Here is a 26,909-nt window from a genome sequence, read left to right as displayed (position 1 = left end):
CAGAAGAATGTTCATAGTTGCAATATTAGTAATAAGCACAAACTGAATGAAATTCAAATGTTCATTAACAGAGGAAAGAATAAATTGGTACATGTTTATCCAACAGAATACTATTATTACTGTTACATACTACAACACGGATGAAACTTATAGACATGATGTAGAATGACACAAGCCAGATACAAGAGTTTGTTGAGTATGATTCCATTTGGTTCAAAAATAGGCAAAACAAATCCATGCTCTTAGAAGTCAAGATAATGATTACCCTTGGGGTGGGGATGGAGTAGTAGACAGTGACTGGAAGAGGACACAACGGGGCTTTTGGGCCTGCTGGTAATGTTCTGGGAGCTGATCGCGTGGTTGCTTCCAGTTTGTGACAGTTTATTGTGTTGTAGACTTAAGATTTGGACAGTTTCTGATATGGGTGTTATTGAGCAGCATGCAAAATTTTGATGAAATTTTGGGATAGAACAAAGTAGATCAAAGAATTTTGTATTTGTGATGGATTGTTTTGTTTTCAGAAACCATTTCATAACTAGCCCTCACCTGATGCTGGGACCAGGGTCTGGCCTCAGAAATCGGAGAGGATTTGGTCACTTCTCTACCTTCTTTGTGCGTTGATATCAGTCCCCATCAATGACCCTTATCAAGTTGAGAACAATGAGACCCCAGATGTCCTTAATGACCTAGAAGTTGGCTCTCCAGAACGTACCTGGACTTAGTCTACCCAGAGAAACTGAGGGTCCACAATAAAATAGCAGTGTCCTGTGGAGTGTTGGATATTAACATTCAATAGCAAGTTTATACATTGTGGAAACCAATTATGTTAAAGGAAAGACACAGAGAAACCCAAGAGCAATTCTATGACACAAATACATAATTCTGTTGCTGATAAGAAGTTTAAACCTTCCAGGAGCTGACTTGAATGGCCTTGCTCACTAGTACTTTTGTTTTTCACTGCATCTATTTAAATGCTACTTTTTACGACATTTCTCTGGAGCTAAAAGGAACTTTATAATTACTTATGTGTGGACCAGTACTTCAATATAAGGTGGAAACCTACATCTTATAATTGGTCTCACATGGGCTTTTCCGCCTTGTTTCTCCTCACTGGAGCAGATGCTAAGAGCATGGCAGACGTAGAAAAGTATTGACCTTGATCTGAATAGGCCTTGGTTGAACTTGTGCCAGAATTCATGACTTCAAAAGATCTTTTGGAATAAACAGAGTCAGGTGAAACAAATTTGTTCTTCACTAAAGCAGAGCCAACACGTGAGTAGATGGCACAGTCACTTGGGGGCCAAGAAAGCTCTCTTTGATCTAGTGTCTGAGGGTAGGAGCCTAGAGATCAGCCTTCTGTTAAGAATATCCAGAAATGGAGCAAGAGGACTGATAAGATTCAAGTGGGTGGCACCACATACCCTTCAGTCTAGTTTTTGTTTTTATTTTTAATTTTTGTGGGTACATAGTAAGTGTATATATTTATGGGGCACATGAAATGTTTTGATACAGGCATACAATGTGACATAATCACATCATGGAGAATGGGGTATCCATCTTTCTCAAGCATTTATCCTTTGTGTTACGAAAAACCCAGTTACACTCTTTTAGTTATTTTTTAATGTACAATTAAGTTACTATTGACTATAGTCACCCTGTTGTGCTATCAAATATTAGGTCTTATTCATTCTTTCTATTTTTTTTTTGTATTCATTAACTGTCCCCACCTCCCCTTGCCAGTCCCCCATTACCCTGCCCAGCTTCTGGTAGCCAGCCTTCTACTCTCTATCTCCATGGGTTCAATTGTTTTGATTTTTACATCTCACAAATAAGTGATAACATGTGATGTTTGTCTTTCTGTGCCTGACTTATTTCACTTAACATGATGATGTCCAGTTCCATCCATGTTGTTGCAATTAACAGGATCTCATTCTTTTTTATGGCTGAATAGTACTCCATTGTGTATATATACCACATTTTCTCTATCTGTTCATCTGTTGATGGACACAAGGTTGCTTCCAAATCTTAGCTATTGTGAACAGTGCTGCCACAAACATGGGCCCCTCAGGCTAGTTTTGACAGAATGGCTTCATGGTTACAAAAATGACTTATATGGTATGATCCAGAATTTCATCTAGAAAGATAAAAACTAACAGTCTGTAAAATTTCAGTAAGATAGTTTAAATTTAGGAAAGTTATAGAAATCTAAAGACTCAATGGTTACTTTGGTCATGTGTTACAGGTTTGTAACAGGAAGAGTCTGTTTCTTGTCTACTTTCCCCTCTAGACCACAAGATCCTTGATGTCAGGGAATTTATCTTATTCATTGTTTGGTCTCCTGGACCTTGAACATTGCCTGATACATAGTATATTCATCGTAAGTATTTGCTGAATAAGTGAATGAATTAATGAGTAAATGGATGAATAAAAAATGATAAAATTATTCTCCATGAGAAATTTTCATTATCTTAATTTATACTGTGTGACTAGCTATCAAAGTCTTTAAAAACTGAATGCAAATCTTAGGTTTCCATAACTCTTTATAGTGAACAAGTGAGAAAGATGTGCACTTTCCCCATATACATATGCACACATGTTTGCCCACACTGACAAAGAACATGGGTAACTCATTCTATTGGAGGGAAAAAAATCAATCAAAAGTGTTTGTTTTCACTGTGAACATCACCAGGAACAAGATTGTTGCTGTGCATTTACTGATGAAATGTTTAAGGGGCAGCTGTAGATAATTCGTGTCTGTGCTTCCAGATCACAGAAATTGGCATTCACTTTAGAGATAGCAACTGTTTGTTTCTATTTGGTTTAATCTCACACCCAAGCTTTACTTGATCCAATGTCATTTTAATATTGTTTCTTTGCCAAGGTCAGCAGTGAAAAACACCTGGTGTTGGGATCAAAGGTTAATCACAGGCACAGCTTCCAACTAAATAGAGGTGAACATGGCTACTACTAAATCTGCAGGAATCCGCTGTTGAGCAAAAAGCACCAGTCTAGGCGTTGGGTGTGTATTATTTGTCTTTTGCTGCCTAACAAATTATCCCAAAATCTTAGCAGCTTTATACAGAAATATTAATTATCTCACAGTCTGTGAATCAGGAACATGGGCAAGGCTTAGTTGAGTCTTCTGACTAAGGGTTTCTCAGTGGGTCACAAACAAGGTACTAACAGGGACTGTAGTCATCTCAAGGCTTGATGGCTTATAATTTCACTCACATGGTTGTTGACAGTATTCAGTTCTTCATGGGCTGTTGGACTGAGGGCTTCAGTTTTTCTCTGGCTGTTGACCAGAGGCAGCCCTCAGTTTCTTGCCACATGAGCTTTTCCATAGGGCAGCTCACAACATGGCAGCTTGCTTCATCAAAGTGAGCAAGCAAGAAGAACCAAAGAGAGAGTGCAAGCAAGATGGAAGTCATGGTCTTTGGCAACCTAATCACTGAAGTGACATTGTATCACTTTTGCCATGTTCTACTCATTAGGAGCAAGTGACTAGGTCCAGCCCACACTTAAGGAGAGGGGATTACAGGAAGGCGTGAATAGTAGGAAGAAGAGATCACTAGGAGCCATTTTAGAAACAGCCACCAAAGAAGACTTATATCTCAGTCAAGTGACAGTAATTACCAGCATGATACTGGTTATATTATTTTGCTGTTTTGCCCTCAGTTCTCCCATTTGCAAAATGGGGGGGTTGGACTGAATTGCCATTGGTGTTTACAAGATGTTAATAAGTTTATCCTATCTCTGGGATTGAATTGTTGGACATAAATGCCATAGGGCATTAAACATTCTTCATTATATTAGCTAAGCCTTTTGGCCTCAAAGAGTAAGGTCTTTCTCAAGTTACCACAAGGAAAGTGCTCATCTATAGTTAGGATCCAGGTGGTTTGAACTGAAATGGGAGGTAAAAGGTGATTCTAGGAATTCACTTCTTTCATCATATCCGAGGGGGCCTTTGTCATGGCATTTTTGCATTGCTCTGGAAATCTATTCCATTCTCTTCTGCCTTCTCCTTAACACATGTCTTTTACTTACTCGGTTTCTGCTTTCTCGCTATTTTAATTTGCCGTGGTCCATCATCACCTGAATCCTACTATCTGACATTTCCTATATATATCCTTTCAATGACTAATGTATTCCATATCTCCCAGGGTAAATTCCTGAGAAAGACAATCTTAATGTTCTAGGTCATCATTTCATGTCAGGCTTTTTGGGAGATATGGAAGGTCAACACAGGCTCACTGTAAGTTATTGTACACCCATCCTCTAGTGTTTTGAATATCTTACACATGAAGGAACATATCCAAGGACCACTTCTGATGAGCTCAAAATTCTTCCACTTCCATTTATAGCCTTTTCTTCTTTATTATTGATAAAAAATAGTGTACAACAAGATAAAAATCTAGGGTTGGTTATAAGTCTATGATCTGTGTTCTAGACTCTATAATAAAGACAGGAATCTAAACAACAAGAAAAATTAACTCAAATGTCTTGAGTGATTTGTTCTATTGATGAATTTGGAAACTATGACTTTTTGACCTCCCCTCACCTTTACCTTACCCTGAAGTATGGTGGGCAGAGAATTATCTGAATTACATCCAGGGAGAAGGTTTCAATTGATTTCAAACATTCTGAATGATTTCAGCTAAATTAAAACTTTTGCTAAGTTCCTGTTGACTTCCCAGTTTAGAGTAGAGGTCACAGTAGAAAATCCAGGTCATTGAGGACATATTTACTTTGCTCTGAAGTGAGAATGGAGAGTGCCTTTAGATACACACACATACACACACACACACACACACACACACACACACACACACAGGTCTTCTCTCCAATTAGGAATCAATCTGGCTTTGTATTTCCCTACTTTTGTTGAAAATAGAATTTCTAGCTTACAGTGTAATTCACTGATGTGCTACCCTTGTAATTAAATGAAGATTCAATGATTCTTTTGTTATCCTTGCTTGTTGATATTTATTTTCTTTTTAAAATCTCCTGAGGATTCATTTCTTCCAGAAAATCTTTTGCAACTTGATTCCTTAGTTGGGCTGTAATCAATTATATGCTTTGGGAGCCCAAAGACGGTTGAGTATTTTTAAATCCAGTCTCTATTTTACAGTTTAGAAAACTGAGGTCAAGTAAAACTAAGTGGCTTGCCCAACATCATGTAGCTAGTTAGTGGCAGAGCTATGACTGGAGTCCATGTTTTCATACAAAATTTAAAGATCTTTACACCTTAATTAGTCAACTGACAAAGTATTATTGAGTATCCCCTCTCCTCTCAATTGTAAGTTAGAACCTGTTATGGAGCTAAGATATATCAAGAGAAATTATAAATAATCATTTCTCACCGAAAGTTCTACTTGTAGCCCTCAAATATGTGGGGTTTACACTTCACAGCAAGATCTCCTACTGTGGTAGGTCATGGGTATCTATTGATTGAATGTCCAAAGTTCTACTACAGTTCTTCAACCACATTCAAATATATCATCTTACTACTGTTTGGGCACAAAGAATAATACCTCCAAAGCATGGTGGTTTGGCATGCTGAGCACTTAGAATTAAAAGAAATTGGAAGGCTCTCCTCCCTCTCCCAAGTACAGGGAGAAACACTGGTATTTCCTTATCTGACTAAGGATACTTATTTTTTAAAAGAAATGCAATTGTGTTAGGAACCATTCCTTGGGAATCTTGTCAAATAACCAGGAATGATTAATCACTGGAGAAGAGAAGAGACTAAAAGTCATCACCACACCTTGACAGACTTTTCATCTATGCTTCTGAGGGCAGTCTTGAGAGATTACCTGGGAGACTTTATCTACATAAGAAGACAATCTTTGTTCACAGTATAGTTCCACCCATCACCTTTCCATAGCTTCCCATTTAGTTTCCTAAGAAAATAATTTAAAAGATAATGTCTGTATCCCAGGCCCATTTATTTTCGCTAAAAATCATGAACTACCTCTCTAAAATTGCCTACAGCACCCCACTTCACTCTCCCCTATGAAGAGAATAGTTAAGCCTCAACCATCTGGCCCTTTTTGTCTCATATTTGCTGGACTTCTGTGTTCATGTGTATGTTAATAAATTTGTATTGTTAACAGAAAAAACAAACTCTGTAAAATATTTTAAACAGGTTTATTCTGAGCCAAGATGAGTGACCATGGCCCAGGGAACACAGTCTCAAAAGGTCCTGAGAAAGTGCACCTACAGCAGTCAGGTTACAGTTTAGTTTTGTACATTTTAGGGAGGCAGAAGTTACAGGCAAATATATAAATCATTACATGGAAGGTATATATCAATTTGGCCCAAAAAGGTAGGATATCTCTAAGTCATAGGTAGGTTTTAGGTATTCTTTAGTTGACAGCTGGTTGAGAGAGTTAAGCTATTGTCTAAAGACTTGAAGTCAGTAGAAAGGAATGCTTGAGTTAAGATGAGGGGGTTTGGTGGGCAAGGCCCTTGTTATGTAGATAAAGCCTCATAGGTAGCAGCCCTTAGAGAGAATAGATGGTAAATGTTTCTTTCCAGTCCTTAAAGGCGTCAGACTCTCAGTTCATCTCTCCTAGATCCAGGAAAGACCTGGCTGCATTGATGGAGATTCTCTACAGATGCAAATTTCTCCCACAAAAGACAGATTTGCAGGGTCCTTTCAAAATATGTCAAAAAATATATTTTGGGTATTTCTCATCTTGCAAGATGGCAGGTGAAAAAGTTGAGAAGCGAGATACTAAAGACAAGAAACCCAAAGCCAAGAAGGCTGATGCTGGTGGCAAGGTGAAAGGGTAGTTACCTCAAGGCTAAAAAGCCCAAGAAGGGGAAGTGCCATTGCAGCCGCAATCCTGTCCTTGACAGAGGAATTGGCAGATATTCCCGATCTGCTATGTGTTGCAGAAAGGCCATGTACAAGCGGAAGTACTCAGCTGCTAAATCCAAGGTTGAAAAGAAAAAGGAGAAGGTTCTTGCAATTGTTACAAAATCAGTTGGTAGTGACAAGAATGGTGGTACCCGGGTGCTTAAACTTCTCAAAATGACTAAGATATTATCCTACTGAAGATGTGCCTCGAAAGCTGTTGAGCCACGGCTTCAGTCAGCACGGGAGAAAACTGCGAGCCAGCATTACCCCCTGGAGTATTCTAATCATCCTCACTGGATGCCACAGAGGCAAGAGGGTGGTTTTCCTGAAGCAGCTGGGTAGTGGTTTGTTACCTGTGACTGGACCTCTGGTCTTCAATCGAGTTCCTCTACGAAGAACACACCAGAAATTTGTCATTGCCACCTCAACCAAAATTCATATCAGCAATGTAAAAATCCCTAAACATCTTACTGACATTTACTTCAAGAAGAAGCAGCTGCAGAAGCCCAGACACCAGGCAAGTGAGATCTTTGACACAGAAAAAGAGAAATATGAGATAACAGAGCAGTGCAAGATCAATCAGAAAGCTGTGGACTCACAAAGTTTACCAAAAATCAAAGCTATTCCTCAGCTCCAGGGCTACGTGTGATCTGTATTTGCCCTGATGAATGGAATTTATCCTCACAAATTGGTGTTCTAAATTTCTTAAGGAGAACTTAATTAAATAATTGATATATATATATGGGTAAAATATTTTTATTTCCCTCAGGGTCTGCTATCTGTCATGTGATGCTATACCAGAGTCAGTTTGGAAATCAAGCCACATTATACCTGGTGAATAAAAAGCCTGTTTAACAAGGTTTTATGGTTTGTAGAGAGTGACTTGACCTTTGCTTTGCATGACCTTAGGTCTTCTTTATAATTTAGTATTTTATTGCCACAAAGAATCTGGTTTTTCAGTCCTGTGATCTGTATTTTAACCCTAATGCTGGTCAATCGTGCCTAAACTGCAAAAGGGAGTTAACTCCCTTCCTGTCATGGCCGGGAATTCAGCTTTTCAGGTTTCTCTGGGGTCTCCTTGGCCAAGAGGGGACCTGTTCAGTCAGTTGGGAGGCTTAGAATTTCATTTTTTGGTTTACAGCATGATTTTTCTTTTATTAATCTGTCTATTGTCGTCTATTCAGACCTTCAGAGGGAAAGTTTGAGCTTCCCTACGCTACTTAAGCTAGTTTACCATATCCTATTGTTTCCATCCCATCTTCTTCTCAAGACAGCCTAAACTCCTTACTCCTGAATACAACATATCCTATCCCCTTTGCACCTTTACTCATGTCATTTCCCCCCTCTCCTTTCCACTTGCCAAAGACATTTGTGGTCTATATCAGGATCCTTTTTTTCCTTGCAGCATCTTTCATCTATTGTATTCTGCCATGATTTCCTTTAGCTTGGAGCTCCCATAACAGACAGAACATTCATTTATTATTCCTTTCACTTATTCATTGATACTGTATCCTATTCTAGGTACTGATCTAACTATGTGGATAAAGGGCATCAAAGACTTGACAACATGATTTTTACCCTCTCGATGTTTAAAATTACACCAGGAAAAATAAAGCCACATAATTTTGGAGAGATAACATTTCTTCTTATTAACTTACAAAAGTTTTCTTTTTAAGTTCCCTTCTATTCTGCTTATTCAATCAGATAGCAGTGTGTTCTTTTTGGGGGGTGATATATATGGAAAGGGCTGAAAAACAGAAGTAATCCACACTTTTCTGACTTTATCCAAAAGACTAAGCTTGTAGGGTCTCCATGATATTCTGAGGATATCCTTGTGGGTTATCAAAGAAGGTAAAAAGTAGTTATTGTGTGTTTTCGGCCATTTTCAGAGTTTTCAAAAAGGAGAGGGAAGAGAGATTTTCTTCTCTCCCAGACTAGAAATTAACTTCCCCTGAGAAATGGAACAAGAAGGTGAACCTAAGGATCTTGGGATAACTTGCTGGATGTTCTGCTGGCAAGCCCCAAAGCTGATTGGCTCAATGGTGCATTTTACAGTTGAAAGTAGCAAACTATGTCCTTGTCCCAGTGGAGACGTTGTTAGAGATAGGGGATGACTCAGCAGAAGCCTTCGTGGGCCATGACTGAAAATCAGATGGTCATTCTAAGCCCTCCTCACCCCTGCCTCCAAGTCAACATTTTGTCCCAAGACATAAGAAGCCTGATACAACATTGAGGAGAAAGTGGGGCACCACAGGAAGTACAGAGGCTTAGTAATCCATTAGCCTGTTGGAATGGGTATTTGGAGTCAGAAATTAAGTACAAAAAAAAAAAAAAGTGATAGTCTGTGAACCCTTGAAACTGTGGATGGAAGTATATTTCTGCTTTGTACTTTAGTGTAACATTCCCATCTCCCTTAGTTCATTTTGTATTACTATCAAGGAATACCTGAGGCTAGACAATTTAGAAAGAAAAAACGTTTACTAGCTCACAATTCTGCTGGTTGGAAAGTTCATGATTGAGCATCTCCTTCTGTTGAGGGCTTCAGGAAGCTTCCATTCTTGGCAAAAGGCAAAGAGGAGCCAGCATGTGCAGAGACCACATGGTGAGAGAGGAAGCAAGAGAGAGAGAGAGAGGGGAAAGGTGCCAGGCTCTTTTAACAACCAGGTCTCTCAGGAACTAATGGAGTGAGAAATCACTCAGTCCCAAGGGAGGGCATTAATCTATACATGAGGGATCTACCTCGTTACCCAAACGCCTCCCACTAGGCACTACCTCCCAATACCACCAAACTGGGGGCTAAATTTCAACATGAGATTTAGTGGGGACAGACAAACCATATCCAGATCATAGCATCATCTAACAAAATGTTCCCTTTGGGCATCCCAGATAATTAATACAAATGTCTCCATTTGTAAGCTGAACAATGTGTAGTATAAAAAATATTATTAAAAACTTTTAAAACCACTCGGTTTTGGACAATATGTAACATGTCACTATACTCCAATGTCCCACAATGTCCTCAACAAACATTCCTTCAAGTATGACTTGAGAATCTGTCACCAAAGCAATCAAGGCAAAGAATTAAAGCAATTTAAAAATCTGCTAAAAGCAAAACATGTTCTAAAATCAAACTTAATCATTTCACAATAAATGGTGAAGGCCTGCCTAGGGAGGAACCTTCCCTCAGTTAGTTGTCACACTCTTTTTGTGGCTTTGAGGGATGTTCTGTGATACAGGGATTTTTTTTGAGGTACTGCGATACAAGGTTTTTTGTTCCCTACCCAACTTTTGGACATTTTTGCAAATAAATATTTAACCAAGCTGTTTGAAATCAGTGATTGGCCAAGTCAATTTTTCTCTCCTGCTGAGTGGCGGCCTCACTTTTATGCATTACACCAGATATGTGAGGCTTCACTCAGCATGTCCAAAGCAGAGTAACCGAAATTGGGACCTATTGTGCATGGCTGGCTATCCCATCCGGAAAGCCTGGGACATGGATGTGATTCCTGTGGAATAAAATTTGCCATTTTAAATTTGCACCCCAGCCAGTCGTATCAACACTGTCTTCCTCAGTCAGGAATCCCCAGGAAAAAAGTGTTATAGATTCACTCTCAGAAGTCAAAGGAGAACATATTTATGAAATGGAAGAAGAATTGTTCCTACCAAATAAATATTTCATCACTAGACCTTACATTATCCAGTACAGTAAGAACTTATCAAGTATGTTCAGAAACTGCTTTGCTTACTATCACATGTACTCCAAAGGAAGGATTTACATGGTAAACTTGAGTGAACACTCTAATATGAGCAGAATTGGCCATCATAGTGACAAAAAAGGAAAATTTATATTCTTATAAAGGCATTTTGAAATTTCATTATGCATGTAGTTTATTTTGCCCTTAGTCTTTCCTCTATGGAAAAATGAAACTTATTCAGTTTCGTGTTGATACTATGGTTGAGTTTGCTAAATATGAGTATTATTATAATTTATAAATCATAATCTCTTTGTTGTCATTTTAGTCCCTCAAAAGGGCTTCTTGCTACTCCAATAAAATTTTTGTTCTTGCCTCTTCCCCCTACTACTCCATCCTCCAATCAGTGTGTTTCTTTTGCATTGGCATTAATGTAATATAAGGGAAAGTGTGGGAAATGATGTCTAAAAAAAATTGAGTAAAGTTTTAAAGATTGTTTTTGCTCCTATTTAGACCTAAGACAACAGGAACAAAAATATTTTTTAAATTGTGAAACATTGGTTATAAAAGGAAATTAAGCCAGACTACAGACACACACACACACACACACACACACACACACACATAAACATGGATGACCATCATACCATGGTGCTGCAAACCATATTTTCTGGCCAGGATGCTTGAGTAGGTTACCATTTTCTTGCAGGCTTGGCATCTCAATATTATGGTTATAGCTCATAAGCATGGTTTATAATGTAATTTTCTCCAAATTTATATTGGTGAAACCAAGTGACTAGAAAAAAATATGAGTTAATTTGAAGGCTCTAATCCAATATTAAAATGTTAATGGCATTGAAGAGCTTCTAATCCTTCCAAATGAGGTCATGACATATCAGAGATAATAAGCCATCTTGAAAATATCCTAAGAACCAGGTCTCTGGGCAATGGTTTACAAACTAGACAGCATCCATTCAGAATATTTTCCATCCCAATTTAGGAAGCAAGTAAATAATTACTATTTTGAGGGGAGAATTATAACACTTAAGCATTCTGAGGGTTACATATTTTAAGGGACTAATTTCTTACTGCCTGATTTTTAATTCTCAATATATCTACTGTAATCTTTGCTAGTTTAAAAAAATATTTAAGTATTCAATAAAGTGCACTAATTATACATGTATAACTTGATGAACTTTTATGACTCATATCAAAATATAGAATATTTCCAGTACTCTGGAAGGCTGCTTCATGTCCCTTTCCAGTCAATACCCCCTTTATTTATTTATTATTTTGAGATGGAATGTCGCTTTGTTGCCCAGGCTGGAGTGCAGTGGCGTGATCTTGGCTCACTGCAACCTCTGCCTCTCAGGTTCAAGTGATTCTCCTGCCTCAGCCTCCTGGGTAGCTGGGACTACAGGTGTCCACCACCATGCCCGGCTAATTTTTTTTTTTTTTTTGTATTTTTAGTAGAGATGGGGTTTCACCATGTTGGCCAGCCTGGTCTCGAATACCTGACCTCAGGTGATCCACCCACCTCGGCCTCCCAAAGTGCTGGAATTACAGGTGTGATCCACCGTGCCCGGCCCAATACCCTCTTTTTAGAGATAAGAAATATTCTGACAGCTAAACAATATTAATTAACTTTGCTTGTGCATGAATTTCATACAAAGGAAATTATATAGTATATGTCATTTTGGGTCTGGCTTCTTTCACTCATCAAGTCTGTGAGAGCTATCCATGTCACTGGATGTTTTTTGTATTTCATTTTTATTGTTGTGTATTATTCTATTATATGAATATACTATAATTGATATCTTTCTCCTATTGACAGGCATTTATGTTGTTTTCAGTTTAAGTTATTATGAATAAGGCTACTATGGGCAAGTTTGTATATGTCTTTGGAACACATACGCATTCATTTTTCTTGGTTATTTCCTAGGATTTGATTGCTAGGTCATGTTTATCTTAAGTAGATGCTTATTTAGCTTAAGTAGTCACCATCAGTGTTTTAAAATGGCTTTACCAATTTACATTCCTACTAATAATGTATTTGAAAGTTCCAATTGCTTCACATGCTTGCCATCACTTGGTATTATCAATCTTATTAATTTTGGACCTTTTGTTCAGTGTGCAGTAATATCTTATTGTGATTTAAGTTTGACTTTTCCTGAGAATTAAGTTGTACACTTTTTCATGAACTAATGGACCATATGGATATTCTCTTTGTAAAGTGCCTGTTCAAGTCTGTTGCCTGCTTCTAAATTTGGCTATTTGTCTTTTCTTATATTTATTTGTAGGGGTTCTTCATATATTCTGGATATGAGCCATTTTTTTGTAGATCTAAAAATGTTTCTCCATTTGTGGCTTGCCTTTTTACTATCTTAAAAGTATCTTTTGATGAACAGGAGTTCTTAATTTTAGGTAAGTTCAGTTTATCAATCTTTTTTATGATTAGGGTTTTTAGTGCAATTTTAAAGAAAAAATTGTACCTTTTCTAGTTTTGCTTACTGGCCAACAAAAAAATATAAGAATTGAATCTAGCATTCTTACTGATGTGGACAATCGGAAAACTTTAAAATGCTATAAAACTCCACTAGAATAGCTAGAATTTTAAGGACTTTCAGAAAAAAAAAATGTTGGTGAGGATGTGGAACAACCAGAAGTCCCATTGCTGGTGTGAGTGTAAAATAATATACTCACTTTGGAAATCTATTTGTCAGTTTCCTATAAAGTTAAACGTACACCCACTCTATAACCCAAAATTTCTACTTCTAGGTATTTACTTAAGAGAAATGAAAACATATGTCCACAAAAAGCCATGTATAAGAATGTTTACAACAATTTCATCTTTAATAGCCCCAAATTGGAAATAAATGAAATATCTATCTACAGATCAGATAAGCAAACTGTGGTATATTCATACAATAGAATAATACTTAGCGATAAAAAAAGAATTACTGATACAAACAATAACATGAATAAGTCTCACAAACATGTTCAGGGAAAGATACCAGACACAGAGAATACATATTGCATAATTTCATTTATATGAAGTTGTAGAACTTGCAAATTAATATGTGGTAATAGAAATCAGAACAAGCTGACAACTTTCAGTTCTAGAAAATATTTTTCTTGCAGAGAAAACACACAAAGAGTTGATGAACAATGCAGGGAGAAAAACTGTATTGTCTGAAAGACAAACACAAATACTACTGGCAGATAGTTTTAGTTTATATTTGAGGACAACAAGATGGCAACTTTTATTATTAGCAGCCCAGGAAACATAAACAATGTGTGTATGTGTCAAATGCTTTATTCCCCAGCACTGAAGGACATTTGGAAGCTTTGGTTCATAGGAAACCAGCCAGTGTGGCTATTAGGGAGGTGACAGTCAAGAGGATGAAAGGACTGGAGGGGAGGCAGAGCCCAAGACAAAAGGAAAGAGGAAGGTCTGCTCTGCTACCCAAGAGATAGGTCAGTTATTAAAGAGCTTCCGAAGACAGAATGCCAATTCTGAGACTTGTCCTAAGCAGATTTTTTCATTCTCTCTCACCACTTAGTTATAATCACTACTGTGACATAGATTATACATGCACTTTGTTGCTTATTGTTAGTATGTGCCATTGTGTGACCTTTGGACTGTTGAATTTCAGGTTTCAGCTTGCATTGATGCTTACTTCTCTTTTCTTCGTCTACTTTAATTAGGCCACAAGCAACGGGGCGCCATAATTTCGTCTATTCTAGGTACAGCTACAGATGGAATTATTTCCTGTTATGAGGAAATGAAAACTAAGGCAGGGAAAACATTGTGTCTGTGTTTTCTACTCCAATGTGGAAGATCTTTTGAAAGGCCTAAGTCTCACTGTTAGCATCTTTGAGATACTTTGTCTTTTTCTATGAGTTCTACATGTAGGAGAAGTGGGCATGATGAAACTTATTCATTCAAGAGATGAGGCTCAGAAACATCCGCTGAAGGATAAGAAAACTGAGTAAGTGCATACACTGTTGGTAGGAATGTAAATTAGTATAGCCACTCTGGAAAACAGTATGTAGATTCCTCAAAAAACTAAAGATAGAACTACCATATGATCCAGCAACCCCATTGCTAGGTAGATACCCAAAAGAAAGAAAGTCAGCATGTTGAAGAAATGTCTGCACTTCCATGTTTATTGTAGCCCTATTCACAATAGTCTAGATACTGAATCAACCTAAGTGCCTATCAACAGATGAAAGGATAAAGAAAATCTGGTATGCATACACAATAGAATGCTATTCAGCCACAAAAAGAATGAAATCCAGTCATTTGCGGCAACATGGATGGAACTGGAAAACATTATGTTAAGTGAAATAAACCAGGCACAGAAAGATAAATATTTCATGGTCTCACTTATATGTGGGAACTTAAAAAATTAATTGGAACTGGTGAATAGAATGGTGGTGACAAGGCTGAGAACAGTGGGGGAAGGCGAGCATGAAGAAAGGTTGGTCAATCGGTACAAAAATACAATTAAATTATTTTATTTTATTTTAAATTTATTTTTTAAAAATTTATTTTATTTTTTTAAAAGACATTACTCTGTTGCCCAGTCTGGAGTGCAAGTGGCACGATCATAGCTCACTGCAGTCTCAGACTCCTGAGCTCAAGTGATACTCCCACCTCAGCCTTCTGAGTAGCTAGGACTACAGATACGTAGCTAGGACTATCATGCCTGGCTAATTTTTTAATTTTTTGTAGGGATAGGGTCTTGCTATGTTGCCCAGACTGGTCTCAAACTCCTGGCCTCAAGTGATCCTCCTGTGTCAGCCCCAAAGCACTGGGATTACAGGAGTGAGCCAGTGTGCCTGGTCCAAGAATATAGTCAGATAGAAGGAATAAGTTCAATAGCACAGTCAGGTGACTATAGTTAGTAATTTGTTGTATATTTGAAAATGATTAGAAGATAAGATGTAAAATGTTCCCAACACAAAGAAATAAAAAATGTTTGAGATGATGGATATCCCAATTATCCTGATTTGATCATTACACATTGCATGCATGTATCATAATATCACATGTACCCCATAAATATGTACATGTATTATGGATCCATTTTTTAAAAAAACTACAATAACTAGAAAATATAAAAGAAAACAGCAAATTTAAAGCATCTCTAATACTCAAGAGTTGGTCTGGTCCTATTAGCTAATCCTTGGTGTTGCTAAGAGCTAGCTTGGCACTTACAGCTAAACCATGGTGTTTTCTTGTTAAGCGTAAACAATCTCACAGAGCACCAGATTCAGATAAGCCCACTCTGACCACGATGGATCAAGAGAAAATAAGACTACCTTGCAGTCATGTCTGAACACAAACAAAAACATGAACATCGTTCAAACCACAAAAATGATCAAATGGCTTTCTATCTTGGCTAATATAAGTAACGGATGCTGCCTGATCAATGACAGTGTTAGCCTCATACTAGTCTTCATTCCTTTAGATAAGATTTATTATGATACTCAATAATAGAATTACCATTTCCTAACAGCATGTAATCTGGAATAAAGTCCTGCTTCCTGAACCTTCCTCCAAATCACCCACTGCAAGTCCAAATACTATGATAAGTCCTAACACCCTCTATTGAGATGCCCTATGGCTCCCCATGGTGTTCATTCACTCTCATTGTAATAAGTCAATAAAGCCAACTTTGACTGGCTATAAGTGTGCTCCTGATGGTCTTTAGCTGAAGGACATTAACAGAAGCATAAAGAAATTGAGTGGAATTTCTAAGACAATGTGAATACCGAGAAAAATCACACCTTGAGGACCATCTGCATAGAGGTCAGTACCAAAACTCAATTACGTGCCACTTGAGAGACTTCTTGTACCTCAATCATTTTTAGCCTGGCCTCTTGGCTACTAGAAGCAGAAAGAAACAAAACTTGTATGTCTCATTTGGAAACCTTGTATTGAATATGTGCCTTACTTAGATAAAGATGCCCAGGGAATAGGTGTATGGTGTCAATATTTAGTGGGTCAGAGACGATAAACATCTTTGTCAGAAAATGGGGTTCATGGAATCTGGAGAAAGACACGTGGAATCATCGCTGGGGTGACTGATGTAACGGAAAAGCATTAAGAGAAAGAGTGAGAAACTGAGTCCTGGAGTCCTTTCCATAACATTTAAACCAGGAGAAAATGCTCTCTGTGCCTGAATCCTGGCCCCAGCCCAGACATACAAATGCCAGTTTCCTACAATGACTCTTGGTGAACAAATTCATTCCCAAGGCTCTAGGTTGTTTTGTGAAGACATTTGCCTTTTGACAGGACATTTACAGTTTTTTTAACCACACTACTACGTAGTAGTTAAAAATCAGGTTCTGGAGTCAAAAATACCTGAGTTTAAATCCTAGCTGCATCAGTTATAAGTTACTGTTCTTGGGAAAGTTCCTAACCTCTTAGTGCTTCAATTTCTGTATCCAAATAACAGAGACAATAATAACTGTACCAAGTGTACCTGCTTTGTAGGATTTTGTGTAAAGTGCTTGCTTGATGTTTGGCACATGATAAGCTTTCAATGAATGATAGCTATTGTTCATATAATTGGTCTATATTTGGAAGTACAATGATGTCGCCTTTTCCTAGTATTTGAATATTTGTTTTAAGAGAGTTTTACACAGATGTCAAACATACTTATGTAGTTACATGTGTACATATACACTCAAATACATATGTATACATATCCATACACAGATGAACACTTGCATTCATGGGTTTTTCATGAATACTGGGCTGGTCCTTAGGTGGGTACATGTTGTGAAATTATGGGGCTCAGGTTAGCTCAGGAATAAATATAAGCCTGTAAAAGGCTAAAGGTGACTTTGTAAATTTCCAAATCTTAGTGCTAATAAATTTTACTTGGCTTTTCCTGAGCTGTTTCCCTAAACTTAGAAGTTTGCTTCCTTAAATAATTTGACAGCCCCTCTTGTCATTTTACATTCTCCCACTAGTTCTTATCCCAGAAGTTATCATGACTGTTAATACCAGCCCTCTCCAACAGTGCTTTGGCCACAAAGGCACCAAAGAGCCATGGCGAATAATTACTTAACTATTATTAATTCTTGTCCCTCAAAAGGGGGCCTGTCTGAAAGAAGTCCCAATAGACCATAACTCCAAAGTCCACACAGTGATAATGTTTTTTATTAAAAAGAGTTTGGAATGGCTGGGCTGGGAGCAGTGGCTCACGCCTGTAATCCCAGCACTTTGGGAGGCCGAGGTGGGCGGATCACGAGGTCAGGAGATCGAGACCATCCTGGCTGACACGGTGAAACCCCGTTTCTAGTAAAAATACAAAAAATTAGCCGGGCGTGGTGGCGGGCACCTGTGGTCCCAGCTACTCAGAGGCTGAGGCAGGAGAATGGCGTGAACCCGGGAGGTGGAGATTGCAGTGAGCTGAGATCGCACCACTGCACTCCAGCCTGGGTGACAGAGCAAGCCTCCATCTAAAAAAAAAAAAAAAAAAAAAAGAGTTTGGAGTGACTGCTCATAGCTTACAATGCTGTTTCAAAGGGAAGAATCAGGGAAACCATCTAACACAGGGGAAGTGTGATGGAGGGTAAGTCAGAGTAGAAAAAGACAGTGGCCTTACTCAATTATGCTTTAAAATAGCTTGTATTTGTGAATTTGACAAAAATGTATGACCATATGAATCACTGCTAGGGCCCCTTCCAGGGCCTTGGAAGGATTCAATACAAGCGTGGGGCCCTGAGGTTAAGCTGTTTTAGTAATGCTGCCTATGCCTTCGACTCTCCCAGGCACCGATAGAGTTTCAGTTGCAGTTGTCACTTGTTCATCCAAAGGAATAACTATTTTGTGCAGACTGGTGGGAGAACAGGTTTAGGATTGCCGTTCTAGGTGTTGGGCATGGACTATGTCTGTCTTATTAGCACTGAAGCCCCAGGGCCAGCATAATGCCTTCCACAGAAGAGGTGCTCAGTAAACATGTGCTGTATGAAGGAAGAAACTAAGAATTCCACCCCCAGGATGACAGGGATAGTGAATTCCAACGATTTATTGAGTGAGGGATAAATGATACAGAGAATGTGCATAGCATTAAAGTTTACAGAAGTCTTTCGTGTACATAAGAGGTTGGCAAAACACAGCTCATGGATTGGTAGGTCAAATTTAGCCTGCTGCCTTATTTTGTAAATCAAGTTTTATTGGAATACAGCCACACTCATTTGTTTACCTATTGTCTAGACTGTTTTCCTGCTGAAATAGCAGAGGTGGGTAGCCACTGAGATCACATGGCCTGCAAAGGCTAAGATGTTTACTATCTGGACCTTTAGAAAAGTTTGTTGACACCTCATGTATATTATCATATTTTGATTTTGAACCTCATTTCATGCCTGTGAGGGAGGTCAGCACTTAATATCTCTTCCTGACAGATGAAAAAAGTTGAGACTCAGGTTAAATATCTTTGCCTGGTTAGTTGTGTATCAAGAGTTGACGTTGAACCTAAGTGCTGGGACTAATTCAGGTGTGCCACGAATGTAGGTTGCTAAACTACTTGTAAATGAGCTCATGCTGTGAACCTTTAGAAATAGAAAGCCATTTTCAGAGGAGCTCAGTAAATGAAGCAAGTTTCAGTGTTTCCACTAAGGCTTTTGGGCAAGCTTTGCACAAGTGCCACATATTCCTCAGGCCTTAACACTTAAGTCTACCCCAGCCAACTTTCAACTGCAAATGTCTACTTTTAATGTTTAAGTGGAAGGCCACTCTGCTTATATGTAAGGCAGGCTGGAACTTCCATGAAACAATTCCCCCCAAGAGAGGTTAATTCCTGCCAGAAGTTGGTATATAAATACCCCAGCTCCCTTTCTCCTTGGGTTAAAAACCCTCAAGGCATAGGTTTCACACCACTTCTCAGAGTTGCCCTGTAGGATTAAGCTCCAGTTTCCCACAGTGGAAGCTGGCTTGATAATGCATCCTTTATTGGCTGCCTTCTCTGTTTTGTGACATTTCCCCACTCTCCTACCAGTGTTATCTGCACCTCCCAAATAAACTACTTGTACTTGTATCCTTCTCTCAGATTCTGCATTTGGGGAAACCCAAGCAAAGACAGCTTTGGATAAATGTAGACACTCTTACAGGGGAGCAAATATTTGGACTCATTATGATAGTTCACTGTGATGTTTCAAAGGGAAGGATCAGTCATTAGGATGGGGTTAATCTTTTGTAGTTCATTCTATTAACCCAACTACTAGTTTGCCGATGAGGGCTCGCTTTTCCTGCAGTCACTGATCCTGGAAGATGCTCACCTGCCATGTGGGGAGGAAAGTCTGCATCAGCCAAGACACACATGGCTGCTGCTGCTGAAGTGGAAAATACTGCAGTGTCATCAATCAATGCCTTCCACATGCTCTCGGCAGAAGGGCAATTAGTGTTACTCAGGATGAAAATGAATATAAGGCTGTGGATGAATGGGTTATTGAAGAGACTATCGAATCAGCCTGGCTGTTAGAAGTGGCCAGAGGCAGTGGGAAGGCTCCTTGTCTGTGCTGGGCAACAGCTAGTTTAGAGCAGCCTTCTGTCTCAGGCTTGGAAGGGGTCATTCAACTGACAGAAAGATTAGTCATTTTTACCAGATTTGTCATTTTTACCACTTCCTCCCTTCTGGGTTATCCTCTCAACAGACTCAGCAACTAGGGTACATCTACTCACAGGGCTGTGGCCATATTTTCTTTTATAAAAGCCAGAAAATGGAATCCCTTCAATGTAGTGACATGATTTTTTGCAAGTGTTTCCTTTTTATCCCTGCCTTTGGCTGTCTGTCACTGTCTATATTTCTCCCTTTGGCTCTTTCTGCCCCCCACCTGTCTCTGTATCTCTGCTTCTGTCTCTCTTCCCTTCCTTTCTCCGTACCCAGTTTTCCTGTCCGCTTCTCTTTCCTTCTCCTAGTTTCTCTCTTTCCCTCCCCACCTTCTCTGCTCTGGTCCTTCTTTTGGTCTTTGGAATATTTTCTCATGTTCTGACATTCTTTAAGGTAGGTTCATTTATTGGATCCTTGATATATCTCCCAAAGAAAAGCAGTTATAATTAAAATCTTTGTTACTTGTGGGCAAATAACCCCATATAAAATCAGATTCATTTTCAAGTAAAATTCCCTCTTGGGCTTTAAAAGCCTGACTCCTAAAGTTCCCCAGCTGGATAGACTGTCTGCTTCTCTGTCTTTAAACATTATCCAGGCACAGCGGGCACAGTGGCTCACGCCTGTAATCCCAGCACTTTGGGAGGCCGAGGCAGGCAGATCATGAGATCAGGAGTTCAAGACCAGCCTGACCAATATGGTGAAACCCCATCTCTACAAAAAATACAAAAATTAGCCGGGCGTGGTGGCGCATGCCTGTAATCTCAGGTACTTGGGAGGCTGAGGCAGGAGAACCGCTTGAACCTGGGAGGCGGAGGTTGCAGTGAGCCAAGATCATGCCACTGCGCTCCAGCCTGGGTGACAGAGGAAGAGTCCATCTCAAAACAACAACAACAACAAAAACAACAAAACATTACACAGGCAGCAGGGTACACAAAGTTTAGCCACCTTTTAGAAATAGGTGCCAAGTATTGTGTCCTGCTCTGTTTGCCTAGGTTTACTGGCTATAGTTCACAGGTGGGCCTTAACAGAAGAGAAGACATAAGCAGCTTTCACACCAGAATGGAGCCAAGATGTCCGCAGGCTTAGTGACTGGATCTGAGACATCCCTGATATCATCACAGGGTTGAGACCTGGAACTTTCAAAAAACTCTTGGTTCTATATTATCAGTCCAGAGGCAGAACTACTAAAAAATCTGCTAGAAAGCGGCAACAGGAGGAGAGGGAGAGAGCTCTGTCTCAAAGACTCAAAATGGTCTTATAAACCAAAATTCCAAAGAAAGTAAAGAAATTATGTGTTAAGAAAGACAGCTGACGAAATCACCACTCAAACATGAATTCACTCAGGATGAAATTAAAATACTTTTTTAAAGTTTAGAAAAGACTTGATCATTGTCAGGCCTCTGAGCCTAAGCTAAGCCATCACATCCTCTGTGACCTGCACGTACATATCCAGATGGCCGGTTCCTGCCTTAACTGATGACATTCCACCACAAAAGAAGAGAAAATGGCCTGTTCCTGCCTTAACTGATGATATTGTCTTGTGAAATTCCTTCTTCTGGCTCATCCTGGCTCAAAAGCTCCCCTACTGAGCACCTTGTGACCCCCACTCTGCCCGCCAGAGAACAACCCCCCTTTGACTGTAATTTTCCTTTATCTACCCAAATCCTATAAAACGGCCCCACCCTTATCTCCCTTCCCTGACTCTCTTTTCAGACTCAGCCCGCCTGCACCTAGGTGATTAAAAGCTTTATTGCTCACACAAAGCCTGTTTGGTGGTCTCTTCACACGGACGCGCATGAAATTTGGTGCCGTGACTCAGATCAGGGGACTTCCCTTAGGAGATCAATCCCCTGTCCTCTTGCTCTTTGCTCTGTGAGAAAGATCCACCTACAACCTCAGGTCCTCAGACCCACCAGCCCAAGAAACATCTCACCAATTTCAAATACGGTAAGCGGCCTCTTTTTACTCTCTTCTCCAACCTCCCTCACTATCCCTCAACCTCTTTCTCCTTTCAATCTTGGCGCCACACTTCAATCTCTCCCTTCTCTTAATTTCAATTCCTTTCATTTTCTGGTAGAGACAAAGGAGACACATTTTATCCGTGGACCCAAAACTCTGGCGGCGCCGGCCACGGACTAGGGAAGGCAGCCTTCCCTTGGTGTTTAATCATTACAGGGACGCCTCTCTGATTATTCACCCAGGTTTCAGAAGTGCCAGACCACGCAAGGACGCCTGCCTTGGTCTTTCACCCTTAACGGCAAGTCCCGCTTTTCTGGAGGAAGGGCAAGTACCCCAACCCCTTCTCTCCGTGTCTCTACCCCTTCTCCGCCTTTCTGGGGGCCAGGAAACCCCCAACCCCTCCTCCTTCACTCTTAGTGGCAAGTCCTGCTTTTCTAGAGGAGAGGCAAGTACCCCAACCCCTTCTCTCTGTGTCTCTACCCCTTCTCCACCTTTCTGGGGGGTAAGAAACCCCCAACCCCTTCTCCTTCACCCTTAGTGGCAAGTCCTGCTTTTCTGGAAGGGCAAGTACCCCAACCTCGTATCTCTGCACCCCAATCCCTTATTTCCGTGCTCCGACCTCTTATATCTCTGTGCCCTGATCCCTTATTTCCACGCCCCAACCTCTTATACCTCTGTGCCCTGATCCCTTATTTCCGTGCCCCGACCTCTTTCCCGCTTTTCTAGAAAGTAAGAACCCCCAAACTGCTTCCCTCCGTGTCTCTACTCTCCCTTTTCTTTAAACTTGCCTCCTTCACTATAGGCAACCTTCCACTCTCCATTCCTCCTTCTTCTCCCTTAGCCTGTGTTCTTAAGAACATAAAACCTCTTCAATTCTCACCTGACCTAAAACCTAAATGCCTTATTTTCTTCTACAATGCCACTTGACCCCAATACAAACTCGACAGTAGTTCTAAATGGCCAGAAAATGGCACTTTCAATTTCTCCATCCTACAAGACCTAAATAATTTTTGTCCAAAAATAGGCAAATGGTCTGAGGTGCCTGACATCCAGGCACTCTTTTACACATCGGTCCCTCCCTAGTTTCTGTGCCCAGTGCAACTCGTCCCAAATCTTCCTTCTTTCCCTCCTGCCTGTCCCCTCAGTCCCAACTCCAAGCGTTGCTAAGTCTTTCTAATCTTCCTTTTCTACAGACCCATCTGACCTCTCCCCTCCTCCCCAGGCTGCTCCTCGCCAGGCCGAGCTAGGTCCCAATTCTTCCTCAGCCTCCACTCCTCTACCCTATAATCTTTTTATCACCTCCCCTCCTCACACCCGGTCCGATTTACAGTTTCATTCCGTGAGTAGCCCTTCCACACCTGCCTAGCAATTTCCTCTTAAAAAGGTGGCTGAAGCTAAAGGCATAGTCAAGGTTAATGCTCCTTTTTCTTTATCAGACATCTCCCAAATCAGTGAGCATTTAGGCTCTTTCATCAAATATGAAAAACCCAGCCCAGTTCATGGCTCGTTCGGAGGCAACCCTGAGACGCTTTACAGCCCTAGACCCTAAAATGTCAAAAGGCCGTCTTATTCTCAATATACATTTTATTACCCAATCCACTCCTGACATTAACTAAAACTCCAAAAATTAAATTCCAGCCCTCAAACCCCACAACAAGACTTAATTAGCCTCGCCTTCAAGGTGTACAATAATAGAGTAGAGGCAGCCAAGTAGCAACATATTTCTGAGTTGCAATTCCTTGCCTCCACTGTAAGACAAACCCCAGCCACATCTCCAGCACACAAGAACTCCAAACGCCTGAACCGCAGCTGCCAGGGGTTCCTCCAGAACCTCCTCCCCCAGGAGCTTGCTACAAGTGCCAGAAATCTCGCCACTAGGCCAAGGAATGCCCGCAGCCCAGGATTCCTCCTAAGCCATGTCCCATCTGTGCAGGACCCCACTGAAAATTGGACTGTTCAACTCACCTGGCAGCCACTTCCAGAGCCCCTGGAACTCTAGCCCAAGGCTCTCTGACTCCTTCCCAGATCTTCTTGGCTTAGCAGCTGAAGACTGACACTGCCCGATCGCCTCAGAAGCCTGCAGGACCATCACAGACGCTCTAAGTAACTCTCACAGTAGAAGGTAAGTCTGTCTGCTTCTTAATACGGAGGCTACTCACTCCACATTACCTTATTTTCAAAGGCCTGTTTCCCTTGCTTCTGTAACTGTTGTGCATATTGACGGCCAGGCTTCTAAACCTCTTAAAACTCCCCAACTCTAGCGCCAACTTAGACAATACTCCTTTAAGCACTCCTTTTTAGTTATCCCCACCTGCCCAGTTCCCTTATTAGGCCGAGACACTTTAACTAAATTATCTGCTTCCCTGACTGTTCCTAGGCTATAGCCACACCTCATTGCCACCTTTTCCCCCAGTTCAAAGCCTCCTTCACATCCTCCCCTTGTATCTCCCCACCTTAGCCCACAAGTATAAGATACCTCTACTCCCTCCTTAGTGACCGATCATGCACCCCTTACCATCCCATTAAAACCTAATCACCCTTACCCCGCTCAATGCCAATATCCCATCCCACAGCATGCTTTGAAAGGACTAAAGCCTGTTACCACTCGCCTGTTACAGCGTGGCCTTTTAAAGCCTATAAACTCTTCTTACCATTCCCCCATTTTACCTGTCCTAAAACCAGACAAGGCTTACAGGTTAGTTCAGAATCTGCGCCTTATCAACAGAATTGTTTTGCCTATCCACCCCGTAGTGCCAAACCTATATACTCTCCTATCCTCAATACCTCCCTCTATAACCCATTATTCTGTTCTAGATCTCAAACATGCTTTCTTTATTGCACCCTTCATCCCAGCCTCTCTTCACTTTCACTTAGACTGACCCTGACACCCATTAGGCTCAGCAAATTACCTGGGCTGTACTGCCGCAAGGCTTCGCAGACAGCCCCCATTACTTCAATCAAGCCCAAATTTCATCCTCATCTGTTACCTATCTCGGCATAATTCTCATAAAAACACACGTGCTCTCCCTGCTGATTGTGTCCGATTAATCTCCCAAACCTCAATCCCTTACAAAACAACAACTCCTTTCCTTCCTAGGCATGGTTAGTGCGGTCAGAATTCTTACACAAGAGCCAGGACTGCACCCTGTAGCCTTTCTGTCCAAACAACTTGACCTTACTGTTTTAGCCTAGCCCTCATGTCTGCATGCAGCAGCTGCCACTGCTTTAATATTTTAGAGGCCCTAAAAATCACAAACTATGCTCAACTCACTCTCTACATTTCTCACAACTTCCAAAATCTATTTTCTTCCTCACACCTGACGCATATACTTTCTGCTCCCCGGCTCCTTCAGCTGTACTCACTCTTTGTTAAGTCCCACAATTACCATTGTTCCTGGGCCGGACTTCAATTCGGCCTCCCACATTATTCTAGATACCACACCTGACCCTCATGACTGTATCTCTCTGATCCACCTGACATTCACTCCATTTCCCCATATTTCCTTCTTTCCTGTTCCTCACCCCGATCACACTTGATTTATCGATGGCAGTTCCACCAGGCCTAATCGCCACACACCAGCAAAGGCAGGCTATGCTATAGTACAAGCCACTAGCCTGCCTCTTAGAACCTCTCATTTCCTTTCCATCGTGGAAATCTATCCTCAAGGAAATAACTTCTCAGTGTTCCATCTGCTATTCTACTACTCCTCAGGGATTATTCAGGCCCCCTCCCTTCCCTACACATCAAGCTCGAAGATTTGCCCCCACCCAGGACTGGCAAATTAGCTTTACTCAACATGCCCCGAGTCAGATAACTAAAATACCTCTTAGTCTAGGTAGACACTTTCACTGGATAGGTAGAGGCCTTTCCTACAGGGTCTGAGAAGGCCACCGCAGTCATTTCTTCCCTTCTGTCAGACATAATTCCTCAGTTTAGCCTTCCCACCTCTATACAGTCTGATAACAGACCAGCCTTTATTAGTCAAATCAGCCAAGCAGTTTTTCAGGCTCTTAGTATTCAGTGAAACCTTTATATCCCTTACGGTCCTCCGTCTTCAGGAAAAGTAGAACGGACTAAAAGTCTTTTAAAAACACACCTCACCAAGCTCAGCCACCAACTTCAAAAGGACTGGACAATACTTTCACCATTTTGACTTCTCAGAAGTCAGACCTGTCCTCAGAATGCTACAAAGTACAGCCCATTTAAGCTCCTGTATAGTTGCTCCTTTTTATTAGGCCCCAGTCTCATTCCAGACACCAGACCAACTTAGACTGTGCTCCCAAAAAACTTGTCATCCCTACTATCTTCTGTCTAGTCATACTCCTATTCACTGTTCTCAACTACTCATACATGCCCTGCTCTTGTTTACACTACCAGTTTACACTGTTTCTCCAAGCCATCACAGCTGATCTCTCCTGGTGCTATCCCCAAACTGCCACTCTTAACTCTTGAAGTAAATAAATAATCTTTGCTGACAGGACTATGCTGAATCTCCTTAGGCACTCTAATTAGATGTCCTAAGTCCTCCCAATTCTTAGACCTTTAATACCTGTTTTTCTCCTTCTCTTATTCCGTTTAGTTTTTCAGTTCATACAAAACCGTATCCAGGCCATCACCAATAATTCTAAATGACAAATGTTTCTTCTAACAGTCCCACAATATCATCCCTTACCACAAAATCTTCCTTCAGCTTAATTTCTCCCACTCCCACTCTAGGTTCCCACGCCGCCCCTAATCCCACTCAAAGCAGCCCTGAAAAACAT

General features: G+C 40.5%; 1 pseudogene; it reads left to right on the top strand.

Moving 5' to 3' along the window:
• Window positions 1–6,708: 6,708 nt before the first annotated feature.
• On the top strand, window positions 6,709–7,565 carry LOC129025054 (large ribosomal subunit protein eL6-like; annotated as a pseudogene).
• Window positions 7,566–26,909: the final 19,344 nt, after the last annotated feature.

This window comes from Pongo pygmaeus, chromosome X, assembly GCF_028885625.2.
Source record: "Pongo pygmaeus isolate AG05252 chromosome X, NHGRI_mPonPyg2-v2.0_pri, whole genome shotgun sequence".
NCBI classification, from domain to species: Eukaryota; Metazoa; Chordata; class Mammalia; order Primates; family Hominidae; genus Pongo; species Pongo pygmaeus.
The sequence above is the reverse complement of the archived record's forward strand: the minus strand, read 5'-3'. Positions and strand labels throughout refer to the sequence as shown.